A 13,913-nucleotide genomic window follows, 5' to 3' on the forward strand; every position below is an offset into this window, starting at 1 on the left:
TGCTTGTGTGGCCATCTGGAATATCAGAGCCTTCCACTATATCTACACTATTGATTCCTGACTCCAAGTCTGACTGCCAGACTTGACCTGGCTCTGTTCCCTTAGAATCTGTCCTTTCAGTTCTCGGAAATTTAATGAAATGACTAAAATTTCTGGTCATTTCTTTTTTAGTTAAATCCCATTCCCCAGTGCAGGAATCTTTAACAATAGACACGGGGTCAGTCTGCATAGGCAGGTTACTGATCCCTGTGTGATTGGCAGGTGTAGCTCCAGAGTCTTCTACCTTTTTATGATTAATTATTACTTGAGTCTTATCAGATAACTCTTGGATTCTGTCATCAAATTTATCTGTCACATGTACTCTTCCCATGTCCTTTTCTAATAGATAACCTTCCTCAAAGTCATTTTCATAGCTTTTTAGTTTTTCTTTACATATCATCTTTAGACCGTCCCAACTTTCCACTTCACTACTTTCAAGTGTCTCCTCCCCTTGCTCTGCGAGGTTTTTGAGATCATTTAGTGTTGTATTTCCTAGACTGTCACATACTTTCTCCTCAAATCCCTCAGGACCTTCTATTGTCTTGATATCAATACCTCCAGTGTCTACCCTTTGGTATGCCTCCGCACATCCCCACATAAGATCTTCTACCTTCTGTTTCTGTTTTATTTCTCCATCTGATATTTTAGCTTCTTCATGACCTTCCTTGAGCAGGTCAACTTTTCCGATGGCTGGTATCTCTGAGTCAAGTAAAGCATATGGCTGATCCGTCTCCATGCACGTAGGAATAGTAACTCCAGCCCCGGAACAGGTTCCGAGGACAGCTGCTCATTTCTAGCTGGAGGAGAATCCTCACCCTGACCAGCTAGAGTAGAACAGTCAGCAGAAGAAAACATTCCAGTGGATAATCTCATGCCTCGCTCTGCTTCAGAGAGACATGCAATGTCTTCTCGAGACTCACTTGGCGTCATCTCCTGGCTGACACTGTCTGTCCTAGCATGAGGGCCCCAAGTAAATGCACCTATATCAGTTTCATATCTTTGAATCTCTTCAGCCAAACCACTGTTAGGAGTTCCCTCCATGATGAGGTTACACATAGAAAGACTTTTTGAAGAGTCAGTCTTTAAATAAAGGGGAGAAAAATGAAACAGACCATGAGATATTTGATGAGAAACATACAGCTCTTCAGTAGTGTAGTACCAGTTAAATAAAAGCAGAAAGTCAAGTCTAGGACTAGCAATGTCATGGGAGAAAAGTCATTCAACAAAAAAGACTACACGTACAATGATATTAAATATCCTTAAAATAAAGAATGTTATGAAAATTAACTTACCGGTTGTACCAAATCAGTGCTTGTCTGTAAGGTGGGAAGTAGAGGAAAGAATAAAAAATGAAAAGACACATCAGGCAATGTTGAAGTCTCACACTATCTAGTGACCGCATTCTTTAGAGTGCTGTGGCTTTTACTGTCCAGGAATTACATTTTACAACTCATTTTGTGATAGGAATGGTTTGTTCTGAAAATTATGTAATGCTTCCTGTGGAAGAGGCACAAATGAGCCCATGTCATTTTCCACTATCAATGAGGATGTGCCATGGCTAGCTCACAATTCTGCCTTAGGAAACCAAGAAATGAACATGCTTATCCAAATGAGTATGTGAATCTGAGAACACCAGGATGCTATCAAACACAGAGGTCAAGAAATGACTCCATGCTGCATGTTCTATAAGAATATCAGAGCGAAATCTCCCCAAACTCATTCTTCACTAGGCTCTATCTTTGAGGAATATTCTGGATGGAGAATGAATTTGTAAAAATGACATTGATGAGCTTGAATATTCTCTTGTCAGTCTGCCCTCAACCAAGAAGCTGATTTCTGCCCACAAGAAAAGTACTGTGTAAAGTAGATCGGACTACGAATCATGGACAGTATTCCCAGAAAGCTAATATTTCATGCATTTTTGTTAGAATTACTATTCCTAGGAAGTCTGGCCTCTATAGCATTGAAAAGGTCCTTCTAGAAGGTATCTTTGCCCTTATCTCAGTACTTTTAGAGAGGTAAAAACGTGCTATAGTTATAATTAAAGTATAATATTCAGGGATAACTAAGATTAATATTGTTTCCATAATCAGTAATAAAAGTAACACAAAGTTGAGGTTAGAATTCTAATTCCCTGAGTATCAACCCATCCTCATCTTTTTATAAATACACAAATAAAACTAATCAAGTGTAAATTACGAAGTCAGTGTAAAAATGTCTTAGTCATGTATAGCTTCAACCAAAACTGTTAGTTTTGCTTTTGATATGTTTCAAGGATCCTAAAACGTGAAATATAAACTCTAGGGAAGTTTTTAAAGACTTAGACCCTGCCCCAAGGAATGCTGGGCTTTCCATGGGTGTCATCAGTCTCCTAATTTTGCAATGCAGATGAATACCACCAAGCTCTACTCATCTCTCTCTCTCTCCCAGGTCTAAATTCTGAAAATATTCAACCTTGCACATCAGGTCAGCTTTATAAAGTAACGCCATAATCATAGCTACCATTTGTTTATACATACTATATACTAGGATAAATGCCAGGCACCTACTTCACTAAATCCTTAAACAACCCTCTGAAGTATATGTCATTACCTTTATTTTATAGATGTGAAAAGCTGAGTCTTAGAGAATTTTAGAAATTGATCAAATTTACAAGATTATAAGTATTAGTGTTTAAACTCAACTCCACAGCTACCTAGCTCAAATTATATGTTTCTACCAAAAATTAATTAAATATAATGATATTAAAGTTCCCATTACCTTTCATTTTTTGATCCATACTCTGTGTTTTGATTCAGTTTAAGAGTACCATATGCATGCATGCCTTCCACTATGACTACTCTTTAGGTCTTCAATCCCCACGGGAATACACAAAGAGCACAATGCCATTGTCTTGATCACTATTAGTTCAGCAATGTGGGACACTGACATACATTTCTCTATTACGTTTTTCAGATTTGGGAAATGTTCCAAACTTTCAGGTATTTTTTCTAGGGGAATACATTATCATTAAATAGATGGGTTTTCTTTTTCCTCACAGGTGAACAAATATATTAAAGTTTCCAAATTTTTATAGATTAAAATATGTGGAACTAGTTCTCAGATGCCTTACCGTCCATAAGTCCCAGGGCAATGTCTGAAAGCAAACAAAAAGAAACACTCTAAGTGAAAGTCCACACAGTTAGTGGTAAACAAAAAAGAGGCTAGGGATAACAGCACTCTTCCCTGGCTCCACTCTTGCTTATAGAAACACCCCACTTCTGTTACCAATTTTGGTGGACACTTGTCACATGTGGCTATTGGGAACTTGAAATGTACTAGTCTAATACAATCAAAACTTAAATTTGATATAGTTTTACTTAATTTGAGTTTAGCCACATGTAGATGCTGTGATAACTGCAGGAATCTAGCCAATCTGCCTTTGGCTCTTGAGAAAAGCTGGCTGGGTCCTGAATGTGCTGTATGATGAGTGTGTTATCCAAATACACATGCCATCAAAGTAAGAATATTTTCTAGCACTAGGGTCATCATATCATTGAGAAAATACAGACCTCAATCGTTAACTAATGTGCTTGCCTCTCTCTACTACCTCAAAAGCATGTATTATGACTACTTTGATAGCAAATAGAGCCTTTAAAATGCCATTCTCCAATATGCTGGATTAGAGAACACGCAAATTAATTGGCAGTCATGAACATTAATAGGTACCCATCAAAGTCTATTAACAACATGCCTGACATGAACTTACTGATATTTTAATTACAAGGCTCGCTGATCTATGGAGGACTTTGGATGGTTAGAGCAGCTTGCCCTGAGGGTGAGGACAGTGAGAGAGCCTTCCTTTCTCCCCAACACTGAGAGTTACTGCTAAAGCCACATTGCCTCAGTGACTCATTCACCCACTTGTTTTGATTCAGTAAAGGTAAACAGAAGACTAGGAAGACATTTATTTCAAATGAGTTTCTAGAGGCTACCGCTGTCTTCTACAGATGCTGTCTCATAGAAAGCCAGGTCCTGTGGTGCTGACTGATATTCCTTACTCTCTCTGGCCTTCTAACTTCATCTCTATGTAGCTTAGATATCTGTTTGCTTATCACCAATCGAAGAACAGGGAAGATAGGACAGAACGGCTCCTTTAAAAAGCACACATATTTGTATCTTCAGATGCCTCGGTGTCTGAAATGCATTTTCTGTGTTTTTGACTATCCTAATGGTCTCTCTATAGCCTCTTGCTAAGAAGAGATAGTGAAAAACAAGTATAATATAATACAAGTCTCTGTGTGGTGCAGACAGCAGCAACACTTTCTCCAACGGAGGACGCAATGCTAACACTGGATTCAACTCTCCTTGGGAAAAGGAAAGGCCCTGCATGCTTGTGTGGACGCTGCAGAGATCATGAGATAAGCTGGTCCCTGGCACCTAGAATATCAGCTGACAAATGGGACCCAGTGGTAGGTAAAGGAGGTAGCTTTGAGAAGGAAGGGAAAGGGCATCTCCGAACCCAACAGACTCATGTAGTCTCCTTCAACCTGCCTTCCTCCTTAGAAAATGGACCGGTCTGTTAGGGCCACCAGAAAGCCAGAATTGCTTCCTCCTTGGCAGGGTCACAGGGACACATAGCCTGTCCTAATTGTGATTTGTGTACATTCTGAATCTCCAAGGAGAGTTTAGAGACAGCCTACTAAGAGATCCTCTTTATTTACAAAGCACCAATAACGTTAGTTACATTTGATAATTAAATTAGTATTTCTCCCATTTACAAAGAGCAGACCTTCAGAAGGCACATCACCCTAGCAAAGCACAGACTAGCAAGAAAACTGTCTGCACAGAGCAGTGTGCACTCCTCAGGAGTCAGCTATAATGATTCACATCATCAGGACTAGAAATTGAAGTCAGTTCTTAATACCCAGTTGAATTTTAGTTCTAATTTGCACTATATTCTATAGCCTTGGATTTTCTCAAAGTTAAGTGTGAGTGCACCTCCTGCCCCCATACCTAATGTCAACAGTACTGATTTGTGTTTTGTTCTGAGGCTCTGTAACCGAGGGTCGCTGACTTTTTGTCCTCCTCTTACATCTCCCTGAGTAATGAGTGGGATTTCAGGTACATACCACCACATTTCATTCCTCAATATTGTGTTGATTTTCTTCCACTTAAGCAACAATTATATACTAACCACACCAAAAGCCTCATCCCTACATGCTCGGGTGTACACACCCAAGGCAGGCATCCTAACAGATCCTAAGGAGAATCTTATTACAGTGGTTACCAGAACGGGGAGAGAGTGAGGGAGAGATGAGCAAGAGTAAGCACAAGAAGCAAGGCACTCCACATCCACCTGTGGTCAGCACCAGAGCATTGCTCTGCAGGGGGACACTAGTATAGCTTCAAGCTCAGAACCATCCAGACTGCAAGTACATTTCTGTGGGGCGTGGTCTGGCAGTTATCCAAATAAACCTTGACCTCTAAAACATGAGGAAATGAGTAGGAAACTTGAAACTAAAAGAACTGTTTAGGGAAGCTGTAAGGCGTGTTATCAAAAGCCACACTCTTTGAGTGCCAGTGAGACACTGATAACCACTCCGAAAGACATGGTTCTGAGGGAAACAGCTCTGTGACAAGAGAAAGGTAATGGCAAGGAGAAGAGTAAAATATTTCCTACAAATAGGAAATATTTGTCAACCAAACAGAAAAGCAGAAAGGCACAGAGATCTCCTGTTAACTAACTACGCACACTCATTAATGTTTATCATCCCTAAACACCTGAGCTCACTCTATACCTGAGACATGGGTGAGTGGGTCGCTGCAGCAGAACCTGCTGGGGTCACATCAGGTTTGAAAGGGTCAAAGTCCAAATCCAGCAAAGTCTCCTCCTTCTTCACCTCCAGGACTTCATTCTGTTAAAACAGATGAATGGAATTTGTGGAAAGAGCCAGGTAGAATGTCTCACCGAGATGCCCAAGCCATGTCAGCTCTTCATCCAACGCAGTGATAGAGTCTAGCCACACATAACTCATGGCCCTGGATGACATCCCATCATTTCCCATTGAGGGGGAGTATTGGAATGCCACACAGATAAAAAGATTCTCCCTTTTAATTAGAAAATTAAACAGATTAAAAAATTCCACATGACTACAAAAGTAACAAAAAAAGATACTAAGATTTAAACTCAGTAGCATAACCATTGCTGCAGTGTATGTCTATGATGCTAAAACCTAGGAAGGAACTGATGCATGCTGCTGCCCACCTCATGTCCATCCCTCATCCTCCCGATGGTCTCCGTGAGTGCACTGAATAGGAAATGTGATCCAAATGCACTTGTATGTGAATACCTGGTCCCTACCTCCTGGCACTTTCTTTTTTGAAGATTACAGAAATTTTATGTAGAAGTGTTGCAAGGAAATTTTGATATTGCATAGTCTACTCCCTTCCTATCCTCTCACTTCTTCCTCACTGTGGACTCAATGTGACCAGACACCTTGTATTCCTGCTACCATTCCATCCATATCATGATGAATTGACCCTCAAACAACAAACTGAAATGCATTCTGAAGTCAAGGTGCTTTTCGTCAGGAATTATGACTCAATTTCTTGATTGAATTATTATATTATTCATTCCACCACTCTGTGTTTGTGTGTGTGTGTGTGTGTGTGTGTGTGTGCATGCACACGTTTGTGTAGAATAGTAAAAGGGGAGAAAACAGAGAGTTCTGAGCCAGTCAGTATTTGCTACAACATGACCCCTCCAACCTTTACTTGTAAAGCAGGTAAGCAACTATGACAGGATGGAAGTCTATTACGATACTGTAAGGCTGTGTTCAACATTGACATCTGTGCACCAGTCATAATGGGAAACAGGGAAACAGCATGGATTGAAGTTGGTTTAACCTGAGCTCAAGCTACAAAGTAAAGGTCAGAGCTGAGACAAGGTCTCCATAAATTATACCACAGTGACAGGAATGAAGGCAGTAACACACATCCAAATAACATGTTTTTGATATTTGGTATGTTTCATTTTTGAACATTTGGTCATGTAGAAATCGAAAGTTTATATCAATGGGTAGTGCACTATATAAAATTGAAGTGTTTGAAGAAAGATTTTGAAGGGCAGAAAATTTTTTTATTACTGGTCAAAGAAACAAACTTCAGAATCTAGAAAGGTGAGAACAGCTGAGAAGGTGCGGAAGGCAATACTTAAACATTCCACATTCGTTGTGTAGGAAAGCAGCATATCTATCAGGCTGTGGTCTCGCTTTTCAAGTGAATAATGCATTCTTATAATTCAAGGTTCAAACTTTATATTTACTAGGTTATTTTTAATATTTAGAGATAGATTTTTATTGTATTGGTGTACACTATCTTTAAATGGAAGCATTTTCCATCAGACAAACTTAAAAATGTATTTTACTTCACTATGTGTCCCTGTGGCTATGTTTTTTCATGATGTATTTTCATTGTTTGGAGTGAAGGTTTTCATAATAATTTTTTCAGTCAACCATGCTTTGACCATGTTTACTCCAAACATATTCTATCATTCCCTCCTAGTACGGTTTCTTTTGCTAGACAATTTTTCTCCCATAATTTTATATAATATTGCCACTACTGCTTCTCCTTGTGTCATATATATGCATATATATGCTCCAATATTAGTCTTTAGCTTTCTATTTTTCAGCACAATTATTTCTCATAATAGGTTTTAAATTACATATACATTGCTCTCTCCAAAACACTTGTTTTTTAAAACTTTAAATCTTAATATCATAATTATGTTCTCTGTAAAGAGGGGGCATGTATCTGGAAGGGGAAAGTGGTAGGAGGCATCAGGGAAGAGTTGAAGACGGAATGTAGATGGGTATCATCAGAATATGTTATATAAATGTGTGGAAAGGAATATAAAATATATACTTTACAATCTAACAGTGCCCCATGTAGAATTTGGGAAACTGTTTGCCTACAAAAGTATCACGTTTCCAACATAGCCGTTTATTAGAAAAAAAGAGGTAACACAAAGCAAATTCTTTGCTTTCATTGGATGCAAACTTGTTATTCAGACCTCAAAGCCAATATAATGGGAGAGTTAGACAACACCAGGAAAACAGCTCTTATCCATTGTTCTGGTGGGTTCTTAGCTGTATACACAAGTCAAAACTTAGTAGTATGTTCATTTTAAATATGCACCTTAAATATGTGCATTTTAAATATGTGTGTATGTTAACACACAGTATATTGACCAATGAAGAACCACTGTAGCAAGAGTTATCTAGCATGACACAGCCTTACAATGCAATCATCCTGTTGTTTACCACGATAGGATCAAGTAAAACTGACATGAGATCATCGTTTTATATTTGTAGTAAAATATTCAATTAAAAAATTTAAATTTTCAAAACCATATTTTGTTTCACTATTTAAAGAGAATACTATGTATTATACAATGGCTAAAATATTGCATCTTGGAAATGGAATTATACTTCCTAATTTTTATCGTGTACTTTGTTTAATTTTACATTCTTTTTGTGTTAATTATATATCATTTTCAGCATGTAAAGCCTTCAAAGTAATATGAGGTAGCGCATATTGGAATTTACAGCTACAGCAACAGTACATTTAGATACAAAACATGTACTTCAAAATTAGACCTCATAACTTCATATGTGTACATACACAGTGTTGAATTATAACAGTATTTTAATGAGACAGATCAGTGAGGGGATTGGTATTACTTCTAGAGATTGTTTTCCCTCTTTGTTCTTTCAACACATTTTAAGGATGTTTATTATATCTCAAGTATTTGCATGCTTCTAGAACTCTTTAATGAGCCAGAGGATGTCAAATGGGAAGCTTAAGGGACAGAAGATAAAGCTTCTAGGAGCAATGCCAATTAGGAACAATTTTTTATGAATATAAATAGCAAAAACAAGAAAATAGTTGATAATTTCTAACAATGAGCAAAGTTGTAGCATTTCATCAATACATATGAGGAAGTTGTGGCTGGAGAAATGTAATTTAAGACTGGAAACATGTGAGGAGTATGTTGCAGATGGATTGTAGTTAACCTGAACACTGACATTAACTACAGTACACTGATAGGATTTAAATATTCACAATCTCATAATGGAGCAATTTACTCAAAAATAATGTTGTCAAGTGCTTTTCTCACAACATTTATTATAGAAAGATTTTAAAGAGTAGCATAACTCTGGCCCCTTTTATCTATAAACTGACTGACCATCTTCCTCCTATTTTAACATTTGCTACACTTGGAAGCCTGCAGTGTCCTGGCAAGACAGCACACAATAAGCCCAACATTCTACACAACAGATTCCCTAGTTATTTTGTTTTTGTTTTCTTGGAAGCCAGTTGAACAGAGTCATTCTGAGCTCGGCATCATGGCACTGAGGCAAGGTCTTCAACATGCTATGACTAAGTATGAAAGTCAACAGGGATAGAGAAGGCAAGGAAGATGGATGATGGCTGCTTTGCTTAGAATGAGCTTTTGTGATGACCAGTGGATTGACAACCTAAACTGATTGTCTGATGAGGTCTTCCTATGGGAAGGCGACTGCTGAATAAATTGCTCCCTATGACTAATATGACCTTTAACTGATATAATCCCATGAAGATTAATATCAGAACTTCACTGACATGTCCATTTCAAGAAATTAAACATTGTGTATGGGAAGCAAAACAAACAAACAAACAATAAACAAAATAAAACAAAAAACTTGCTCTGGGCCAAGAATCCAGAAGAAAGTCTCTGGTGACAGAGAAGGATGGATTTGAAATTATGTTCTCAAGGTAAATTAGAAAGCACTTTAATCCATTTTCTGAAGATAAATGAATCCTATATGGGTGTACCTAGATATTGTGTGTATCTATGTGATTGCTTTATTTTTGATATGAAGTATTAAGATCTTACTACATGCATGGAATGGTTTCCCAGGGATATATAATTTAAATCTTCATTTCTTAAAATATATCACCGAACCTACTTATCAAGAACAAGGTCTGGAACCATTAGAGAAGGTAGCTTATGGAAAGACAAATTGGGGCTTTTTGTTGTAGCACTTCTTAGAACCTTGAGCATGCTAGCATGAGCTATTACAAAGAGAAACTCGATAGAGATACTCTTCTCATATGACCCCCTCCACCTGAATGCCTATTTTCACAGCATGAGATTAGTGTATTTTAGGAATGCACATTGTCATTCTGTTGAAAATAGCCACAGATACTTGTGTAATATTGTCATGACACAAATATGGAGGTAACCCACCACTTTTTAAAAGCTGGACTTAAGGCACACTCCTCGAGATGAAAACCACCCTAATACTCCTAAAGTGCCTAAGTACCTGAGGCTAGATAGTTCGTGGGCCCTACGGGACAAACACACTACTATTATTCAGTTAAAAGAAAACAATTAAATGCCTCTTAATGACATATCTGGTAAACCCATAGATAAGTGTCTCACTCAACTCTCATCAGAGATGCTTTTCCTGTGGTGATTACAACTAACACAGACCCACAAATGGGCAATGAACAGAGAATAAGGGACTTTGGCCCACTCAAGACACAGAATGTCATTATTTAACCCCTCCTCATTGCTCAGGCATCTAACTATGAGAAAGAGAAGGTAAAAGATTGAAAAAGCCAGAAGTTGTCATAGATGGTCACAAGGAAGCAGTATGTTCTAGACACCACAGAACATATATATATGTGAACTCACAGACACTGTGAGAGTATACACAGGATGATTTAAAGCACTTAAATCACTGGGAGAAGGGAGATGCAAAAATCACCTCTAAATACAGAAGCTATCTATAATTGATGCCTGCTGGGAAAGAGAAAATGAGTTTTCTCTAGTGGAGTGTCACTGGCTGTATCAATAACTCTATTGGAAGGCCTATGCTCACAAGTAGTTGGGCAACACAAAACAGACTCCATGTTTTGTGTTTGTGTGCAGGGGTGAGCAGGGGCATTTTTTGTCTTACTATTTGTTGTTTGTTTTGACTTTTGTTGATGTGTGCTACATGCTACCAGAGGAGAATGTAACTACCAATCCACGCAGCTGTGAACCCTGAAATCGATAGTAACAACTGCTTATCAAGACATGGCCACTGCCACTATAGTAGTATGAATATCATGGGCATAAAGAATCCCTTTTTGATTGGATTTAAGGCAAGTTAAAAACCCATTCCTGTTACCATTGTTGGGCTAAGAGCCTGAGGACGAACGGTCAGAGAGGCAACAGGAAAGCTACTACTATTATTCTCCTAAATGGATGTAGATTACACCAAGTCCTGGTGACATCATTATGTCTACAAACTGAGGCATCTCTCAGCTTTCATCAGACAAACATCTGTACATAGCATTTAACATAGGAGACTCACAACTAGCCAAAGTATACAGAATTAGAAATTAGCTGTGTAATGCTCAACTCTAATAGGCCATCTATATCACAACCCTCCTTTTTCCAATGGGGATCATTGTGGAAGAGGTGAACAGACAGATTATATGAGCCAGTGGTGGTAGGAGACTACGAGGAAACTGTTTTCTGGACACAACTGGGCAGTTTCACATATGAACTGACAGTAGTTTAGACAACATACATAAAACCTGTAGGAGTCCAAGCCAGACAAGATACGAACATGGAAGGGAGGGTGTGTGTACAAAGTCACACACATTACTTGAGGCGCTGACTGTAACTGAGCTTCAGTTTTGCAGAGAGTATTGGTTTTCTTTATTGATATGATATTTGGTAGATTAATCACACTTTAGTGGAAGGATACACACCTAAGAATATATGGACAGTACAAATTGAGTCTAATTAGGGAAGAGGAGAAGGAGGAGGAGGAGGAGGAGGAGGAGGAGGAGGAGGAGGAGGAGGAGGGCGAGAACACGAAGGACAAACAGAATGAGAAGTTGTTGTCAGTGTCAATGACTTAGGTAGATAGTGAAGGGTGTGGATCTTGAAGGAATTAGGTAAAGGTGAATATTATCAAAATATATAGTATTAAATTCTCAAAGAATTAATCAGATATTAAAACACAATAAAGGATTTGTGCACAGGATTGTAAGTTCTTGGGAGAAAATATTTGGAAAAAATGAACTTGTCTTTTAGCAGTTTTATTTTTGTGAACAAAACTTTGGGAAAACAGGAAAAGTATTTTCACAGTCCATGCATGGTGTGCCTGTGAGCATGAAAAAGCATTCCCATGGAAAATTCTGGGCTATATCTAATTAAAATTTGGCCATTAGAGGGCTCTGCAAGCTTAGTGGATTTCTGTTTTCAGTTCCAGGGACACAACAGTGAAAGCATTGCTGCGAGGCGATTTTCCATCATACAGGTTAGATTTTGCTTCTTACATTTGCAGCATCTGGCCAGGATTAACACAAAAGTGTTTTTCTTTCTCATTAAGTGCATTATAAAAATAGCCACTGTGGCCATAAATGATCTTCTAAGTGTAGGATGACTCACTTAGCAAAAATCCAAGGCAACCTGGAAAGGATCATTCTGCAGTAATGTAGGGGAAACCTTTCAGATAATTCTCAGTTTTCCAGTTTTCTGGAAATAGTAATAGTTTAACTATTACTATCTCATTTCTCATCAAGAATTGGTATCTTTCCTCTCTTAACCATTTATCTTTGCACTGCCCAAAACATTATTATTCTGATTTTATAATCCATTAGCTTATGCCTTAATATACAGTCTGTTCAATGCATCTAATATTATAAGCACCTAACACACATGTCCAAAAATTTTATATGAAACATTTGAAATCAGACTCTTTTAAGTGGGACAGTTATAAATGGGCCATCATTATACAGCCTTGGACTGGCTGGACATCTCTACAAACAGAAGCTGTTAATTCGTTGTGACAGCCAGTTCACCATCACTGATCTGAACCATGTAGACTTCCAACTGTTCAAAGTAGTAGTTCTCAGAATTAGGTTCCAAGACTAAGGACTGCTGGAGATACATTAAGTGACATAAAATCTTGCAGCTGCAGAAGAACAAGCAACTGAGGAAATTGTTAAAGGACTGCAGAGAAGACAGGTTCTGCCTATTTTAAATAAAACTAGATTTTTCTCCACTCAAAACCCCAAAATGACAAACCAAAATATAAATCCCATTTCACTTCTCTGCACATCTTAGTGTGAAACCAGGAACCATTTGGTGAATTAGAAGCATTGGATTTCACACTCTGTGATCCAGTTATTGGAGGCAGGGTACTTCTCAGGTAAAAACACAAAACACAACACAACACACACACACACACACACACACACACATGCACGCACGCACCCCAAATCAACAAGACCAGAATTCCTCTTCTTTCTCTCCTTAAAATTAAAAGAAAGCAGATTAAATGACAAGGAACATCTCTGGTGGGTAGTAATTTCAAATTCAGCTGACAGACTAACAAACATGGCACATAATCCATCAGTTACGCCCCAGTAGAGCGGTTCCATGAGATCCTACAGAAATGGTACGTAACTCAGGTAGCAGCTCTACCTGTAAACTATGAGGTTTCTACCTTGTTCCCTTCCTCTAGCCAACTGTTTTCTGTCTCTAGCATTCAACAGTAGTAGGGTGAGTTAAGGCTCCCAGAAGTACTTACAGACTCTCCTGGCATCTGTAATTTTCAAAAGTACCTTGATTCTCCCTCTCCCCACCATGAGGGTCCTTGTAACTGAGCCAGAATACTTGAAATAAAAACACTTAAAAAGAAAGAACACTTCTGGACCTCATCTTTACTTCGGAACTACTCTGTGCGCCACTTAAGTAGTCTCATCTCCTAGGCAGGGTGTCCTCAGCTAAGTACACAGGCTTCTAGAGGTCTAAAGTTCCCACTTAGGATGTAACTGAGAGGATG

At 38.4% G+C, this 13,913-nt stretch overlaps 1 pseudogene across 1 annotated transcript in view; it reads right to left on the reverse strand.

The window, feature by feature from the left end:
- Positions 1-13,913, reverse strand: part of LOC148000168 (amphiphysin-like) — an 87,977-nt pseudogene that overhangs the window by 38,095 nt on the left and 35,969 nt on the right. The window contains exons 9-12 of the transcript XR_015641693.1: positions 5,820-5,936; positions 3,152-3,175; positions 1,332-1,355; positions 626-1,119 (exon numbers count right to left, since the gene is read on the reverse strand). The product of XR_015641693.1 is annotated as an amphiphysin-like (transcript). The remainder of the gene's footprint in view (positions 1-625; positions 1,120-1,331; positions 1,356-3,151; positions 3,176-5,819; positions 5,937-13,913) is intronic.

This window comes from Rattus norvegicus, chromosome 17 (genome assembly GCF_021556685.1).
Source record: "Rattus norvegicus strain SHRSP/BbbUtx chromosome 17, alternate assembly SHRSP_T2T, whole genome shotgun sequence".
In the NCBI taxonomy this organism is placed as follows: Eukaryota; Metazoa; Chordata; class Mammalia; order Rodentia; family Muridae; genus Rattus; species Rattus norvegicus.